Genomic DNA, 13,586 nt, shown 5'->3' on the forward strand with positions numbered 1-13,586 from the left:
TCTCGTGGCTGAGGGCTGGGAGCGCGAGAGGAGGAGCCGCGTCGACTATCCATGATGGAATGGATTTTTGTCAGAGGCGCTTCGATGAGTACTTGCGGAAGGAGGATGGTGTGATTTGGATCTAGATCCTCGCCTCTCTTATAGGCAGCTCATTCGCGCGGCTAGGGGGTAAAACGCAAAAATACCCTAGCTTTCCGCATTCATATGACACGTGGAAGAGCGCCATTATTGGACGTGGAAGCCAAGGAGAGCAACATTTATAAGGAAGCCGGACACTATTCAGCAGGCACATGGAATTTGAAGGAGAACCCGCCTTGCAACGCCGAAGACAATATGCGCGCCGGACTCGTCGTCATTGAAGCCTGGTTCGGGGGCTACTGAGGGAGTCCCGGATTAGGGGGTGTCCGGATAGCCGAACTATCATCATCGGCCGGACTCCAAGACTATGAAGATACAAGATTGAAGACTTCGTCCCGTGTCAGGATGGGACTTTCCTTGGTGTGGAAGGCAAGCTTGGCGATACGGATATGTAGATCTCCTACCATTGTAACCGACTCTGTGTAACCCTAGCCCTCTCCGGTGTCTATATAAACCGGAGAGTTTTAGTCCGTACAACAACAACAATCATACCATAGGCCAGCTTCTAGGGTTTAGCCTCCTTGATCTCATGGTAGATCTACTCTTGTAATACCCACATCATCAATATTAATCAAGCAGGACGTAGGGTTTTACCTCCATCAAGAGGGCCTGAACCTGGGTAAAACATCGTGTCCCTTGTCTCCTGTTACCATCCGCCTAGACGCACAGTTCGGGACCCCCTACCCGAGATCCGCCGGTTTTGACACCGACAGTCGCCTCGTGGCTCTTCCGACTTGATCTCCAAGTTCCTGGGTGTCTGCTGGTCCAAGAAAAATCACCGTGAAGGTTTTATTCCGTTTGGACTCCATTTGGTATTCCTTCTCTGTGAAGCTCAAAAAAAAGGAAAAATAGAAACTGACACTGGGCTCTAGGTTAATAGGTTAGTCCCAAAAATAATATAAAATAGCATATTAATGCATATAAAACATCCAAAACAGATAATATAATAGCATGGAGCAATAAAAAATTATAGATACGTTGGAGACATATCAACCGCTGCCTTCAAGGTTAGGTTCTAGCATTTCGCCATTAGCACACAATGTTCATTCTCCATGATACTATCCACGGGGTAGCGAGGTGCTGTGAAATAAGGTTGAACGAGCTCCGTAGAAGCCACACTGCTTCTCCGCTGAGATGGTGGATAGCTTTGGGGCAGTGTCGAAGGAAGGATCTTTGTTCCGCTGAGATGGTTGGCCGGTAGCTCGCTGGCTCTCAAGTTCCTCTGGTTTCGCTAATCTTGCACTGATCTTCTGCATTTCGCTTGCTTCCTCTTTCTTCTTTCTCTCTCGGCTTCTATAAGCACCGCTGTCGGGAAACCCATGCACCCACAAAATGGAGCCTGATGTTCGTCGTGTTTGTCCAGGGTGTTCAGGATTCCTAAGGGCCTCTGTCAGCTCGTCCTTCTCTATATCGAGAATGAACGTCCCTTCCTGCACTGCCTTGATTGCTTCCTCAAGCTTCATGACGGGTATTGCAAGTTGATCGTTCGTACAAACACACTTACCTGATTCTGGGTCCAAAGTTCCCCAACCCCGAAGAACCAAGTCCTTGCCCGATCTAGCTAGTGCATGGTTGGACCCCTTTAGCAAGCACGTCTTGCTCAGCTTTGTCCCATGTAGGTCGGGCTTTGCTATAGCCACCTAACCCCGTAGTATGGTGATACTTCTATGCAGCATTTTGCTTGTTTGTCAGTGACCTTTGCTTAGCCTTATCCGATTTCTTGTAGGCCACAAATGTGGGCTGGTGATCTCTTATCTTCTCATATTGACCAATGAATTCTGGAGTCTCATATTCATCGACAAACTTTTTCTTCAAATCTTTCTTCCAGTTCTTGAATAGTGTTGCCATCTTCTTAAGAGCGAACACCTTGACCTTTCGTTGTATAACTGGGTTATTCGGATCCTCCTCTGGAGGTAGGCTGAAAGTTGTCATCGGTCCGAAGATTATCTTTAAATGTATCTTGGACATAAGAAACTTCAGGTTCCTTCTTGTTATTCCATTCTTGGATGCTGATCGGGACGTTGTTCCTAACAACAACTCCGCACTGATGTACAAATGTGTGCTTGGTCCGCTTGGGAGCAATCGGTTGGCCATCTCGAGCGATTTCTTTGATCGTGGACCTTTCATCCTAGCCCAACCTTTTCTTCGGGCCTCATCTCCTTACTGAAGTTTGGCTCGATTCGGAGGGCTAAAAGAAGAAAGAAGCGTAAATATATGTACATACCAAAAAATTAATGCATCTAGTTAGCAGAGGCTTTATATATATATATATATATATATATATATATATATATATATATATATATATATATATATATATATATACCTTGCCAGGCTTTGCAACAGTTAAGGCTCCCTTCTCTGTTGGATCACCGGAGCCGTCATGATCTCCTTCCTCCTCCATTGGATCACCGGAGCCGTCATGATCTCCTTCCTCCTCCATTGTTCGATCGCTGGAGCCGTCATGATCTCCTTCCTCACTATCGGTGTCGTTGAGAAACGACAAGGTGATATCACCTCCATCGTGGATTATATCCCCCAACAACTGTTCTTTTTCTAAGTCTATGTCCATAGTTTCCGCAAACATTACAACATGGCAATATACAACCATGAGAGATGGATTAGTGGCAAACATAGACTTAGTCACAACAAGGAACCATATGCATATATATGAGCAATGGATTAGTGGCAAACATCATACAAAGTTCACAGGTTTTATAACAGCCAGTTTTAGACGATCATCGAGGACTCCTCCCCCTGATATCTGATGAGTCGTCCTATCTTTCGAGAGAGGATACTTTGTGTACCGCCTCTCTCATGGTCATCGAGGATTTGCGGACCCCCCCCCCCACACACACACATGTCAAAGTTGTCAGGGATATGTTGAATTCCCGAGAGAGTTAGGGGTGTTCTAACATGGCGCACTACACGATATAGGTGAAGGGGGATAACATCCAGGAATGTTTTCCTGAAGTTTGCATTTTCGGACAAATGAACCAGAGGGGGTGGTTCCGGGTTTGCTATGCTAGCTGCTTGTGACGGGCAAACATAGGGCATATTCGGATTTGTCGTATTTTTCTGATTGATTTTCATGTATAAATTATTTTCATCGGAGTTACAGTTAATTTTCTACGAATTTCTAAAGTTTTACCAATATCCTGAAAATTCTGCTAAGTCTGAGAATTCCTCAGCTTTAAACATCACTTAGTTGTTTTCGAAAGGCTACAACTATTGTTTTGTACATCCTATGGGTTAGTGCCTTATATCAATATTTATCACTCTCCTATGATCTACAAGCTAGTATCAATTGCATCTTTTCTATAGTCCTTTAGCTTGCTCAAAACTTTGTTTAAAAAGTGCCACTTGATATTAATCCTATGAACATAAAAAATTCTATGAAAAAAATCATCATACGGGGGGCACTTGCTCAAAATCTACATACATGAACATCTATGTACATACATGTACATATCGGGGGCACTTGCTCAATATCCTGAAAGTGCCACTTTGCTCAAAATCTACATACATATATACATGTACATATACATCTACATACGTGAACCAAAAAAATCTATGAAAAAACTCATCATATCAGGGGACTTGCTCAATATCCTGAAAGTGCCACTTGCTCAAAATCTACATACATACATATATATATACATCTACATACATGAACAAAAAAAACTATGAAAAAAGGGACAGCGGGCCGGGACCGCGGTGGCTCATAGCGGGGGTGGCGAGGGCTCAAGGAGGAGGGAGAGCGCGCGGGCTCGGGGCCGGCGACGGCGACAGTGACGGCGGGGCACAGGCGCGACAAGGGCTAGGATAGGAGTGATTGCGCGCGGTCTCGAGGGCGGCAACGGCGATGGCAGGGCAAGGGCGCGGCGACGACATCGGGGCAGCCTGGTGGCGTCATCAGAGGAGAGGACTAGGAGAGGCTCGAAATTGAAAGGAAAACTTCTAAGTGTTGCTTATATAACCAGAGCATTGGTCCCGGTTGGTGGCTTGAACCGGGACGAAAGGGGGGCCTTCCGTCCCGGTTCGAGCCACCAACCAAGACCAAAGGTGTATTTCTCCAGGCGAAAGGGCAAGAAGCCCAGGCCATTGGTCCTAGTTGGTAGTTGGAACCGGCACGAAAGGGGGGCATTGGTCCTGGTTGGTGTCATCAACCGGGACGAAAGGCCCCCTTTTCGTCTCGATTCGAGCCACCAATCGGGACCAATAGCCTGGCACAGCGGTGTCTAAATGTTCAGTCCCACCTTGCTAGTTGAGAGGCGCCCGCACCTGTTTATAAGCCCTGCCATGGCTACAATTTTGAGCTCCTCTCTTAAGCAGGCTTGCGTGGGCCTAATGAACCTCTTACTGTCCTATGGGGCCTATTGGCCCAGCGGGCCTGCATCCTGGCCCAGCTAGTAGTTGGGTTTCTAGTCATATGAAGCCGTTGTGGCCTAGTAGGTGGGCAGTTTTTTCTGTTATTTTAGTTTGTTATTAAAGATTTTAACAAAAAAACTTTATGAAAATTCGTTTTGCTATTAAAGTTTTTAACAAAAAAGACTTGATAGTTTTAGTTGCATAAATTTTATACAATTTTAGGTTAATATTATTTTGAGAATAACTAGAGGTTTATAAAATCTTTTTAGTTGATTCTTTTTGCTATTGAAGAATATTATAGTTTTGTTTTAGTTGATCATAACAAAATATTTTAATTGATTCTTTTTAGTTAATGTTTTACTTGATTCTTTTTAGTTAATATTTTAGTTGATTCTTTTTAGTTCATTCTTTTTGAAAAATAAATACTTTGGTAAATTTAGTTAATATTATTTTGATTCTTTTTAGTTGTTTATTTTTTAGTTCATTCTTTTTGCTATTAGGGTTTTATAAAAGATTTTTAGTTTATTCTTTTTGTTGTTAGTTCATTCTTTGAGCTAAATGACCCTGAAATTGAAAAGCGCTACAAATGAACTCTGAAAAGGTTGAAAGTTGGCATGGTATCATCATTTCACCCACATAGCATGTGCTAAAAATTTGAGAGGGTTACGACAAAAGTTGGATGCACTTCGTGTACAAAATGGGAAATCTCTTTCGAAGTATCACGGTTTCGGATGAAAACTCATCTGTTACAAAAGCATTTCATTTTATTGAACTTATTTCAACTACAGACTTTTTGTGCATTCAACATGCACCATTGAAAGCCACATCATCAATTTTCAACCCTTTGTGACTTCATTTGCTATTTTCATGCATTTACTGATTTTTTTAGATAAATGACCTTGAAATTGAAAAGCACTACAAATGAACTCTGAAAAGGTTGAAAGTTGGCATGGTATCATCATTTCACCCACATAGCATGTGTTAAAAAGTTGAGAGGGTTACGGCAAAAACTGGATGCACTTCGTGTACAAAATGGGCAATCTCTATCGAAGTATCACGGTTTCAAACGAAAACTCATCTGTTATAAAGGCATTTCATTTTTTTGAACTTATTTCAACTGCAGACTTTTTATGCATTCAACATGCACCATTCAAACTCACATCATCAATACTCAACCCTTTCTGACTTCATTTGCTATTTTTCATGCATTTACTATTTTTTAGCTAAATGACCCTGAAATTGACAAGCACTACAAAATGGACAATCTCCTTCAAAGTATCAGGGTTTCGGACGAAAACTCATCTACTACAAAGGGATTTCATTTTTTCTTCGCATCATCAGAATAGTTGTGGAGAGAAAGTCATCACTGTTTCTTCGTTTGTGTCCATTGCTTATTGCACTGAAACCATGGATAATCTTGATCGTTTAACAAGGTGCTTAGACCAGCCTTCACTTTGAAGGGAGGAATTTCATGAAACTTTTCATAATCAATAGACATGTCTGTATTTCCCTTCACTCCCACGATGTGTCTTTTCCCTGAAAGAACTATGTGGCGCTTTTGGCTCATCGTCTGATGTATTCGCTTCCTTATCTTTTCTTTTTCTCAGTTTGGTAGACATGTCTTTTGTTGAGAAATGTAGCATGCAATTTCAAAAAAATTCCTAAGCTCACGCAAGATCAATCTAGGAGATGCATAGTAACGGGAAGGGAGAGTGCGTCCTTGTACCCTTGTAGACCGAAAACAGAAGCATTTCCTCAACAAGGTTGATGTAGTCGAACGTCTTCTCGTTCTGACCGATTGAGTACCGAACGTACGGCACCTCAGTTTTGCACACGTTCAGCGCGATGATGTCCCTCGAGCTCTTGATCTAGTAGAGGGTCGAACGAGTAGATGAGTTCCGTCAGCACGACGGCATGGTGAGGTGATGGTGATGTGATCTGCGCAGGGTTTCGCCTAAGCACCACGAGAATATGATCGGAGGCGTAAACTGTGGAAGGGGGCGCCTCACAGGGCTAAGACCAATTGGTGTGTCTCATAGGGGCACCCCCCCCCATATATAAAGGAGGGAGGAGAGGAGGCCGGCCTAGGTGCGCCCCAAGTGGGGGGAGTCCTGCTAGGACTCCCACTAGGATTCACCCCCCTTCCTTTTTCCGGAGGGGGAAAGTGGGAAAGAGTAGGAGAGGGGGAAGGAAAGGGGGGCGCCGCCCCCACTCCTTGTCCAATTCGGTTTCCCTTGGTGGGGGGCGTGCCAGTGCCGTGTGGGCTGGTATGCCTCCCTCATATGGCCCATATGGCCAATATCTTCCACCGGGGGGTTTCGATAACCCCTCCGGTACTCCGGTTTGTACACGATACACTCCAAAACCCTTCCGGTGTCCGAATACCACCTTCCAATATATCAATCTTTACCTATCGACCATTTTGAGACTCCTCTTCATGTCCATGATCTCATCCAGGACTCACAACAACCTTCGGTCACCAAAACACATAACTCATATAATACATATCATCATCGAGTGTTAAGCGTGCGGACCCCACGAGTTCGAGAACTATGTAGACATGACCAAGACACCTCTCCGGTCAATAACCAATAGCGGAACCTGGATGCTCATATTGGTTCCCACATATTCTATGAAGATCTTTATCGGTCGAACCGCAATGTCAACATATGTTATTCCCTTTGTCATCGGTATATACTTGTCCGAGATTCGATCGTCGGTATCTTCATACCTAGTTCAATCTCATTACCGGCAAGTCTCTTTACTTGTTGTGTAATGCATCCTCCTGTAATGCATCATCCCGTAACTAACTCATTAGTCACATTGCTTGCAAGGCTTCATATGATGTGTATTACCGGGAGGGCCTAGAGATACCTCTCCGTTACTTGGGGTGATAAATCCTAATCTCGATCTGGGCCAACCCAACAAAATACCTTCGGAGATACCTGTAGAGCATCTTTATAATCACCCAGTTACGTTGTGACGTTTGATAGCACATAAGGCATTCCTTCGGAATCCGGGAGTTGCGTAATCTCATAGTCGAAGGAATATATATATGACGTGAAGAAAGCAGTAGCAATAAAACTGAATGATCATTATGCTAAGCTAATGGATGGGTCTTGTCCATCACATCATTCCACTAATGTTGTGATCCCATTCATCAAATGACAACACATGTCCATGGCTAGGAAACTTTACCATCTTTGATCAACGAGCTAGTCTAGTAGAGGCATACTAGGGACACCGTGCTTTCTCTATGTATTCACACATGTATCAAGTTTCTGGTAAATACAATTCTAGCATGAATAATAAACATTTATAATGAATAAGGAAATATAAAATAACAACTTTGTTATTGCATGTAGGGCATATTTCCTTCAGTCTCCCACTTGCACTAGAGTCAATAATCTAGATTACATTGTAAGGAATCTAACACCCATGGAGTCTTAGTGTTCATCATGTTTTACTCATGGAAGAGGCTCAGTCAATGGGTCTGCCACATTCAGATCTTTATATATTTTTCAAATCTCTATGTCTCTCTCCTTGACCAAATCTCGAATGGAGTTGAAGCGTCTCTTGATGTGTTTGGTCTTTTTGTGAAATCTGGATTCCTTCGCCAAGGCAATTGCTCCAGTATTGTCACAAAAGATTTTCATTGGACCCGATGCACTAGGTATTACACCTAGATTGGATATGAACTCCTTCATCCAGACTCCTTCATTTGCTACTTCTGAAGCAGCTATGTACTCCGCTTCACACGTAGATCCTGCCACGATCTCTGCTTGGAACTGAACCAACTCACAGCTCCACCATTCAATAAAAATACGTATCCGAATTGTGACTTAGCTTCATCTAGATCAGTGTCAAAGCTAGCATCAACGTAACCACTTATGACAAGCTCTTTGTCACCTCCATAAACGAGAAACATATCCCTAGTCCTTTTCAGGTACTTCAGGATGTTCTTGACCGTTGTCCAGTGATCCACTCCTGGATTACTTTAGTACCTCCCTGCTAAACTTATAGCAAGGCACACATCAGGTCTGGTACACACCATAGCATGCATGATAGAACCTATGGCTGAGGCATAGAGAATGACTTTCATTTTCTCTCTATCTTCTGCAGTGGTCGAGCATTGAGTCTGACTCAACTTCACACCTAGTAATATAGGCAAGAACCCTTTCTTTGACTCATCCATTTTGAAATTCTTAAAAACTTTATCAAGGTATGTGCTTTGTGAAAGTCCTATCAAGCGTCTTGATCTATCTCTATAGATCTTGATACCCAATATATAAGCAGCTTCACCGAGGTCTTTCATTGAAAAACTCTTATTCACCTATTCTTTTATGCTATCCAGAAATTCTACATCATTTCCAAGCAATAATATGTCATTCACATATAATATCAAAAATGCTATAGAGCTCCCACTCACTTTATTGTAAATACAGGCTTCTCCAAAAGTCTGTATAAAACCATATGCTTTGATAACTTCATCAAAGCGTATATTCCAACTCCGAGATGCTTGCACCAGTCCATAAATGGATCACTAGAGCTTGCACACTTTGTTAGCACCTTTAGGATCGACAAAACCTTCTGGCTGCATCATATACAACTCTTATTTAAGAAATCCATTAAGGAATGCAGTTTTGACATCCATTTGCCATAATTCATAATCATAAAATTCTGCAATTGCTAACATGATTCGGACACACTTAAGCATCACTACGGGTAAGAAAGTCTCATCGTAGTCAACTCCTTGAACTTGCCGAAAACCTTCTGCGAAAAGTCCAGCTTTATAGATAGTAACATTACCATCAGTGTCAGTCTTCTTCTTGAAGATCCATTTATTCTCTATGGGTCGCCGATCATCAGGCAGATCCACCAAAGTCCACACTTTCTTCTCATACATGGATCATATCTCAGATTTCATGGCCTCAAGCCATTTATCGGAATCCGGGCTCATCATAGCTTCTTCATAGTTCGTAGGTTCGTCATGGTCAAGTAACATGACCTCTAGAACAGGATTACAGTACCACTCTGGTGCGGATCGTGTTTTGTTTGACCTACGAGGTTCCGCAGCAACTTGATCTGAAGTTTCATGATCTTTATCATTAGCTTCCTCTCCAGTTGGTGTAGGCATCATGGAAACATATTTCTTGGATAGGCTACTTTCCAAATTGAGAGAAGGTACAACTACCTCATCAAGTTCTACTTTCCTCCCACCCGCTTCTTTCGAGAGAAACTCCTTCTCTAGAAAGGTTCCGTTCTTAGCAACAAAGATCTTGCCTTTGGATTGGTGGTAGAAGGTGTACCCAATTGTTTCCTTAGGGTATACTATGAAGACGCACTTCTCCGATTTGGGTTCGAGCTTATCAGGCTGAAACCTTTTGACATAAGCATCGCATCCCCAAACTTTATGAAATGATAGCTAAGGTTTGTTACCAAACCACAGTTCATACGGTGTCGTCTCAATGGATTTTGAGGGTGCCCTGTTTAACGTGAATGCAACTGTCTCTAATGCATAACCCCAAAACGATAGTGGTAAATCGGTAAGCGACATCAAAGATTGTACCATATATAATAAAGTGCGGTTACGACATTCGAACACACCATTACGCTGTGCTGGTCTAGGTGGCATGAGCTGTGAAACTATTCCACATTGTTTTAGATGAAGGCCAAACTCGTAACTCAAATATTCACCTCCACGATCAGATCGGAGAAACTTTATTTTCTTATTATGATGATTCTCCACTTCACTATGAAATTCTTTGAACTTTTCAAATGTTTCAGACTTGTGTTTCATTAAGTAAATATACCCATATCTACTTAAATCATCTGTGAAGGTCAGAAAATAATGATACCCGCCACGAGCCTCAACACTAATCGGACCGCATACATCGGTATATATTATATATTTCCAATAAGTCATTAGCTCGTTCCATTGTTCCGAAGAACAGAGTTTTAGTCATCTTGCCCATAAGGCACGGTTTGCAAGTATTAAATGACTCATAATCAAGTGATTCCAAAAGTCCAATTTTATGGAGTTTCTTCATGCGCTTTACACTGATATGACCCAAACGGCAGTGACACAAATAAGTGGCACTATCATTATCAACTTTGCATCTTTTGGCATCAATATTATGAATATGTGTATCACCACTGTCAAGATTCAACAGAAATAGAGCACTCTTCAAGGGTGCATGACCATAAAAGATATTACTCATATAAATAGAGTAACCATTATTCTCTGATTTAAATGAATAACCGTCTCGCACTAAAAAAGTTCCAGATATAATGTTCATGCTCAACGTTGGCACCAAATAACAATTATTCAGGTCTAAAACTAATCCCAAAGGTAGGTGTAGAGGTAGCGTGACGACGGCGATCACATCGACCTTGGAACCATTCCCGACACGCATCGTCACCTCGTCGTTAGCCAATCTTCATTTAATTTGTAATCCTTGCTCTGAGTTACAAATGCGAGCAACCGAACCGGTATCAAATACTCAGGCACTACTACGAGAATTAGTAAGGTACACATCAATAACATGTATATAAAATATACCCTTGCTCACTTTGCCATCCTTCTTATCCGCCAAATACTTGGGGCAGATCCGCCTTTTAGTGACCAGTCCCTTTGCAGTAGAAGAACTCAGTTTCAAGCTTCAGTCCAGCTTTGGGTTTCTTCCCGGGAGTGACAACTTGCTTGCCATTCTTCTTGAAGTTCCCCTTCGTTTTACCCTTGCCTTTCTTCTTGAAACTAGTGGTCTTGTTAACCATCAACATTTGATGATCCTTCTTGATTTCTACCTCCACAACCTTTAGCATTGCAAAGAGCTGGGGAATAGTCTTTTCCATCCCTTGCATATTGTAGTTCATCACGAAATCTTTGTAGCTTGGTGGCAGTGATTGAAGAACTCTGTCAATGACACAATCATCTGGAAGATTAACTCCCAGCTGAGTCAAGTGATTATGGTACCCAGACATTCTGAGTATGTGCTCACTAACAGAACTGTTCTCCTCCATCTTGCAGCTATAGAACTTGTTGGAGACTTAATATCTCTCAACTCGGGCGTTTGCTTGAAATGTTAACTTCAACTCCTGGAACATCTCATATGGTCCATGATGTTCAAAACGTCTTTGAAGTCCCGATTCTAAGGCGTAAAGCATGGCACATTGAACTAACGACTAGTCATCAACACGCAATTGCCAGGCATTCACAATGTCTGCAGTTGTTGGGGCGGGTGGTACACCTAGCGGTGCATCAAGGACATAATCTTCTATGGAGCAATCAGGATAATCCTCAAGTTATGGACCCAGTCCGTGTAGTTTCTACCATCATCTTTCAACTTAGGTTTCTCTAGAAACGCATTAAAATTCAAGGGAACAGTAGCACGGGCCATTGATCTACAACATAGATATGCAAGAATAACTATCAGGACTAAGTTCATGATAAATTAAGTTCAATTAATAATATTACTTAAGAACTCCCACTTAGATAGACATCCCTCAAGTCATCTAAATGATATGTGATCCAAATCAACTAAACCATGTCCGATCATCACGTGAGATGGAGTAGTCATCAACGGTGAACTTCTCTATGTTGATCATATCCACTATATGATTCACGTTCGACCTTTCGGTCTCCAGTGTGCCGAGGCCATATCTGTATATGCTAGGCTCGTCAAGTTTAACCCGAGTATTCCACATGTGCTAAACGGGCTTGCACCCGTTGTATTTAAACGTAGAGATTATCACACCCAATCATCACGTGGTGTCTCAGCACAAAGAACTTTCGCAATGGTGCATACTCGGGGAGAACACTTATACCTTGAAATTTAGTTAAGGGATCATCTTATAATGCTACCGTCGTACTAAGAAAAATAAGATGCATAAAGATAAATATCGCATGCAATCAAAATATGTGACATGATATGGCCATCATCATCTTGTGGTTTTGATCTCCATCACTAAAGCAATGTCATGATCTCCACCTTCACCGGCTTGACACCTTGATCTCCATCGTAGCGTCGTGGTCGTCTCGCCAACTATTGCTTATACGACTATCGCTACCGCTTAGTGATAAAGTAAAGCAATTACATGGTGTTTGCATTTCATACAATAAAGTGACAACCATATGGCTCCTGCCAGTTGCCAATAACTTTTACAAAACATGATCATCTCATACAACAACGTATATCACATCATGTCATGACCATATCACATCACAACATGCCATGCAAAAACAAGTTAGACGTCCTCTACTTTGTTGTCGCAAGTTTTACGTGGCTGCTACGGGCTTCTAGCATGAACCGTACTTACCTACGGCACAAAAATCACAATGGTGATTTATCAAGTTTGCTATTCTAACCTTCACAAGGACCAGCCGCAGTCAAATTCGATTCAACTAAAGTTGGAGAAACAGACACCCGCCAGCCACCTTTATGCAAAACTAGTTGCATGTCTATCAGTGAAACCGGTCTCATGAATGTGGTCATGTAAGGTTGGTCTAGGCCGCTTCATCCAACAATACCGCTGAATCAAAATAAGACATTGGTGGTAAGCAGTATGCCAATCACCGCCCACAACTCTTTGTGTTCTACTCGTGCATATCATCTGCGCATAGACCTGGCTCGGATGCCACTGTTGGGAAACTTAGCATGCAATTTCAAAAAAATTCCTACACTCATGCAAGATTTATCTAGGATATGCATAGCAACGGGAGGGGGAGAGTATGTCCGCGTACACTCGTAGAACGAAAGCAGAAGTGTTTGCTCAACGCGGTTGATGTAGTCGAACGTCTTCTCGTTCCGACCAATCGAGTACTGAACATACGACACCTTCGAGTTCTGCACATGTTCAGTGTGATGAAGTCCCTCGAGCTCTTGATCCAGCAGATGGTTGAAGGAGTAGATGAGTTCCATCACCACAACGGCGTGGTGATGGTGATGGTGATGTGATCCACGCAGGGCTTCGCCTAAGCACCACGAGAATATGACTGGAGACGTAAACTGTGGAAGGGGGTGCTGCACACGGCTAAGAGCAATAGTTGTGTCTCATAGGGGAGCCCCCCCCCGTAT

The sequence above is a fragment of the Triticum aestivum genome, chromosome 4B (genome assembly GCF_018294505.1).
Source record: "Triticum aestivum cultivar Chinese Spring chromosome 4B, IWGSC CS RefSeq v2.1, whole genome shotgun sequence".
NCBI lineage: Eukaryota > Viridiplantae > Streptophyta > Magnoliopsida > Poales > Poaceae > Triticum > Triticum aestivum.